Raw genomic sequence first — 4876 nt, 5'->3', positions numbered from 1 at the left:
AATTCCATGACAGTGGAGAAAAGTTCGATATAGACTAGGGTTACCATATCCCGCGACACCGAAAAGAGTACAATGAGATCATTTATCCAAAAAGTCAGGAGAAACGTTAAACAGTAGAACACCGCTTATCCGAACTCTGGTTTTCTGAGCTCCCTTATCATCTCAGCCATCAGGTTGACACAAGATCCATCCCCGAGGTAGTCGGTGGAGGGACCACCTCAGATAAGTGAAATTTCGGATTAAACGAAATATATTGACAGAACCATTTTGCTCTGGTATTGCATATCATCTAGGCGCATAGCTCGGTTCTTACATACATAGATTTTGTTTTTCTATATAATTGACGTTTCTGGCAAGTTTAGATTCTAATAGCTTAACAATATATCGCTATAATAAAATACATTTTCACATGGATTTTGGATAAAAAATGTGCCTCACATAACGCGGTTGCTCGTAATAGCGAAGCTCGGATGAGCGGGATTCTCAGTACATATTTCGAGCTATCTGAGGTGGCACCGAGATATTTCAATTGACATAACCAAATACTGTTAATTTCTTGGAGGTTATGTGACTCACATGACAATTATAAATTTTCTTTAAAAAATATTCTCGTACTATACCTAAATTGTTTGTTTATTGATTACTGTTTGCATATTCAAAGGCGCTTATCACCCTCGCTGTTTATAACTGCTAAAAATGTACGTTTTTTTTAAACAAAACGTAAAAGTAATGTGTCTCAAGCTGTTTTCTTTTTATAGTTTTTGCATAAGATGTGAAACAACTTCATAAATAGGAAGAAATACGTTGGTATTTCTGATGAAATGACTTTCAACAAAAAAAAGAGTACATTTGGTAAAATTTCACAAAAAGAAGAGTACGCCCATTTTTCGATCGAAAAAGAGTACATGTACTCTTAAAAGAGTACGTATGGTATCCCTAATATAGACCAATCCATCTGTAACACACTTTCCAATGATCATTGGGTCGACATCATGATTCCTTAAGGAATCATGTTTATACAACAACTTGTAATTGTTTCGTAAATAGTTTAATTTTTTTCAGAGGTGATCCAGCCTGTCTGTGGCTAAAAACCTTTTAAATAAAGATAATAAAAAGACAAGAAATTTTGATATTTCATTAAACGAGATACCTGACTTGTTTTAGTAAGTTGTTCTTATTAATCGATTCGATTCTAGCAGTCGAAATTTATATATATTTTAAAAGAAACCGTGACTCTCAAAATTAATACGTTGTTTTACAATCTAGTAGAGAATAGATTAACTTCATCATGATCCTGTCTATTGTGGCTAATTGCTTCACCAGCTCTCGTTTTTATGGGCATATTCTGGCTAAGTTGTGCTGCTACCATCATTGTTATCGTGTATATCAATACCCATTCCCAAACATATGTACCACAATATACACCTGTAAAATTGGTTAAAAATGAAATCATTATGTTAAATATCTGTGAGCCATCAAATACAATGGAAACAACTTACACTGCTTTTTGAATTTTCGGAGGTAATAAATTAACTTCTTTACCAGTTTGTTCCTCATCATCGTTTGCTTGAACTTTCTCTGCAATTGGAGCTAAAGAAATATTTAAGTTGAAATAATGAAAAATTAAATACAACCATTTTAACTAGACCTGCTAATATGCAGTGTATTAACGATGAAAGCATCAAACCGAGTATGAGGTATTGTGGAAGATACTTCGTTAGGAACATTTTATATGGAGATACTTTGAAGACTAAGATTACGACAAAAATCGAGGCCTTTTTATAGATCTCAATATTATAACAACAGGTGGGGTTGAAATACTTTTGATACGTATCTTACAGGCTTATCTCTGAAAGGTAAATAGCTATATCTTTACCTGGCTCTGGCTCATCTGATTCAAAGGGTTCGATCGATAAGCAATGCAAATTTAGTTTTCCGAAGAGAGACTTGTAAGTGGTATCAAGATTCAACAACACATTTAATTGGTGGAATAATATTTTTTGTACCATTACTCAATTTTTGCTGCAAAATTGTTTCAATATTTTTTTTACTTTTATTAAAGACTTTTCAAACACTGAGTGCTCATTCAAGTATTTTTAAATGCTTAAAATTAATTAGGAAAAATTGGGGTAACGAGGTCCACTCTAAATATCTCAGCTGTGTGTTGAGATCCAACCAAGGTTGCGAAATCTCATGAGATTGAGATTTTTTTGAGTGAGATTTTCCCTTTTTGAATCTCAGTGTGATGCTAGGTAATCTCATCGTGAGTATCACAAACGGTTCTTGTCTTGAATGTCAACGCTTTCTCAGACTGAGAATCACGAGCAGAAAAACTACTTTTTGGAAGGCAGAGATGCCATGGAATAATATTTGTGCAAGCTCTTGAACAATGAAACAAGTTTTATAGTTCAGAAAAAGCTGAACATACCACGACTTTTTAAAAACTGTCAGTTATACTTGATGAACGTTAAAGACCAGTTATACTTTTTTTAAACATTTTTATAGAGAACATACTATTAAAAGCTCAGTACAATCAGGTTTATGATAAGAATTTTTTTTTATTTATGTCTTAAGCAAGTTGCGAAATCTCGTTCAGTTAATATTTTATCGAGTGAGGTTCTTCATTTTTGAATCTCAGTGTGAAACGTTAACGTTGATTGTGAATGAAAGTTTTAATTTTAGAACATCTTTCTGAAGAATGTATTATCATGACTTGTAAGAATCTGATTATAATATTTATGTCTTAGTTTAATGAAAGTTTTACAGAATGAGCAAAAAGTTTTTATGACCAAATATCGCTCGTATTCAGAGGATTTAAGACATGCAAGTTTTGAAATTGTATTTCCTAGAGTAATGTACTTTTAAATCTCTTAAAAACGTTGATGCAAAGTTATGCAATCATGGAAAAGAACCGCAAACATTGAAATGCCCAAGCTCAAAATTCTTCAAAAAAACCCCAATGGCTTAATGTGCTTGCCAGAAAAAAACATCTCAAATCCTCTGGTCATTACAAGAAAGTATAAAAAAATACAGAAAAATCTGAATTGCTTAATATTTGATTATTATAAATATTAACACAAAAAGTACCGCAAAGACAACTAAGCTGGGAAACACTAAAATTCAGAATTAAAATTATAAGGATCCACCAGGCCTTATTTTACTAATTTAGTATCTTTGAATTACCGAAAGTTTTTTTTGTCAATTTTGCAGAAAAAAGTTTTATGATTTTATTTATAGCATTCGAGCTATGCTTTGCTTTTACTTGTAGCGACAACCTTAAAAACGAAGTTGAAATTTATAGGTAGCTTTGTAGAGTTTTAATATAAATGAAGAAAATAGTTCCTTAATCTTCCAAACAAATGAAATTTTAAAATATAAAAATTAAAAAAAGATTGTTACCAACGAATAACCATTCCAATTAAAACGCATGGCATCCCAGCTTATGCAACCGGCTGGAATCGACCACATATGAAAAGCATTCACGCTCTTTTTTTTTAAACTCAAAATTAAGTAGTTTTGGTTCAAAACAGCACTTCGGTGGCTTCCCTCAACTTTGAGTTTGACTGGGCAATAGCAAAACTAAGTTCTGATAGGCATACTCAATACTAAGTTCGGCAGCCGAACTCGGATTTATCTTTTTTTTTTCGAGGGTAGCTGATTTTCAGGGAATTAAAGGATGATTAAAATTTGTTGTACCCGGATGTTGCTGTTCCGGTACATTGCATTGCAATTACAGAGCGGTGGAAAGTTTTGACATTCCCGGTCAAAGAAAACTTCCGGATGTTACTTCCCACGAGAAGTAAACAACATCCGGAAGTTTCCGGACATTCCAAGACGCTCACCATATGATGACAATGGCGGACAAAGTTTTACGCTGACACGGTGAACATGCATTTCATTATGAAGTTCCTTCATAGTCTTCCGGTAATCGTTCCGGAACGACATAATTTTGCGACGTGTTCGTTGGTTGCTGTTCCGGTTCGGACTGAACTCGCTAAGTGTTTTCAATCCAACAAAGAGAGTTCAATTTTTAGTTCATAAGGTCGAACTCAGCTTTGATCCCTCGCCGAAGGAAAAAAAAGGGATCAATTCTGAGTTCGCAGTTCGAACTCCGTTTTGATCCATCGCAAGGAGGAAAAAAGGGTACTTAACTTTAAGTTCATAGAATCGAACTATGTTTTGAACCTCGGTCATACTTAATTTTGAGTTTAAAAAAAAGAGCGTGTTTATGAACCAAATAAAAAGTAATAAAGAAATATCAAAATGTTCCCTTTCAAATGAAAGCGGCGGTTTGTAGCTTCTATCCTAATGGTTAATCTTTTTTATTTCAATTTAAAAAAGACATTTTAATGATTTTTTATGCATTTTAACGATTTTCTTTTTCAAGAGAAGGAAAGCCGGTTTTATTCGCACCGGCTCACAGATCTTTTTCAAATATTATCTCGACTCGCGTGATGTTAGAAATTCCCTGTGGGAAATTTCTGAAGTAGAAAACATGATCATTGCACCAAAAAGTAGGATATGATTCATACCAGCCTATCTAATGTCCGATAAATTCACTTATTCTATTAAGAGCGTTTTCAGAAGATTTATAGAATTCTAAATAGAAAAAAGAATATGACAGAAATAATAATGTGCCATTGAATATTAAGGTTGATCAAATATTATTGTACTACCATTTGGAGTAATTGTAAAATCGCTTCTTTTGTTAAGCGGCCTTACTTCTAATTTTTTGATTATTATCTTATGAGCTTTTAGACATATGTATCAGAGATGGATTGTTCTTTAATCATCATAGCTGGATTTTTTTAACGATTTTTGAGTACGTTTAAAAATGCCCTTCAAAAGAAATTCGTGAAACCCTCGGAAAAAACAC

At 33.2% G+C, this 4876-nt stretch overlaps 1 long non-coding RNA gene across 1 annotated transcript; it reads right to left on the bottom strand.

The window, feature by feature from the left end:
- Nucleotides 1-276: 276 nt before the first annotated feature.
- Nucleotides 277-1801, bottom strand: LOC129749394 (uncharacterized). The gene is made up of 3 exons (XR_008738036.1): nucleotides 1649-1801; nucleotides 1500-1590; nucleotides 277-1425 (listed from the first exon to the last, which is right to left on the bottom strand). It is a non-coding gene; the product is annotated as an uncharacterized LOC129749394 (long non-coding RNA).
- Between the last annotated feature and the right edge of the window lie 3075 nt (nucleotides 1802-4876).

This window comes from Uranotaenia lowii, chromosome 2 (assembly GCF_029784155.1).
Source record: "Uranotaenia lowii strain MFRU-FL chromosome 2, ASM2978415v1, whole genome shotgun sequence".
In the NCBI taxonomy this organism is placed as follows: Eukaryota; Metazoa; Arthropoda; class Insecta; order Diptera; family Culicidae; genus Uranotaenia; species Uranotaenia lowii.
Note: the sequence above shows the minus strand (reverse complement) of the source record. Positions and strands in the feature narration are given on the sequence as shown.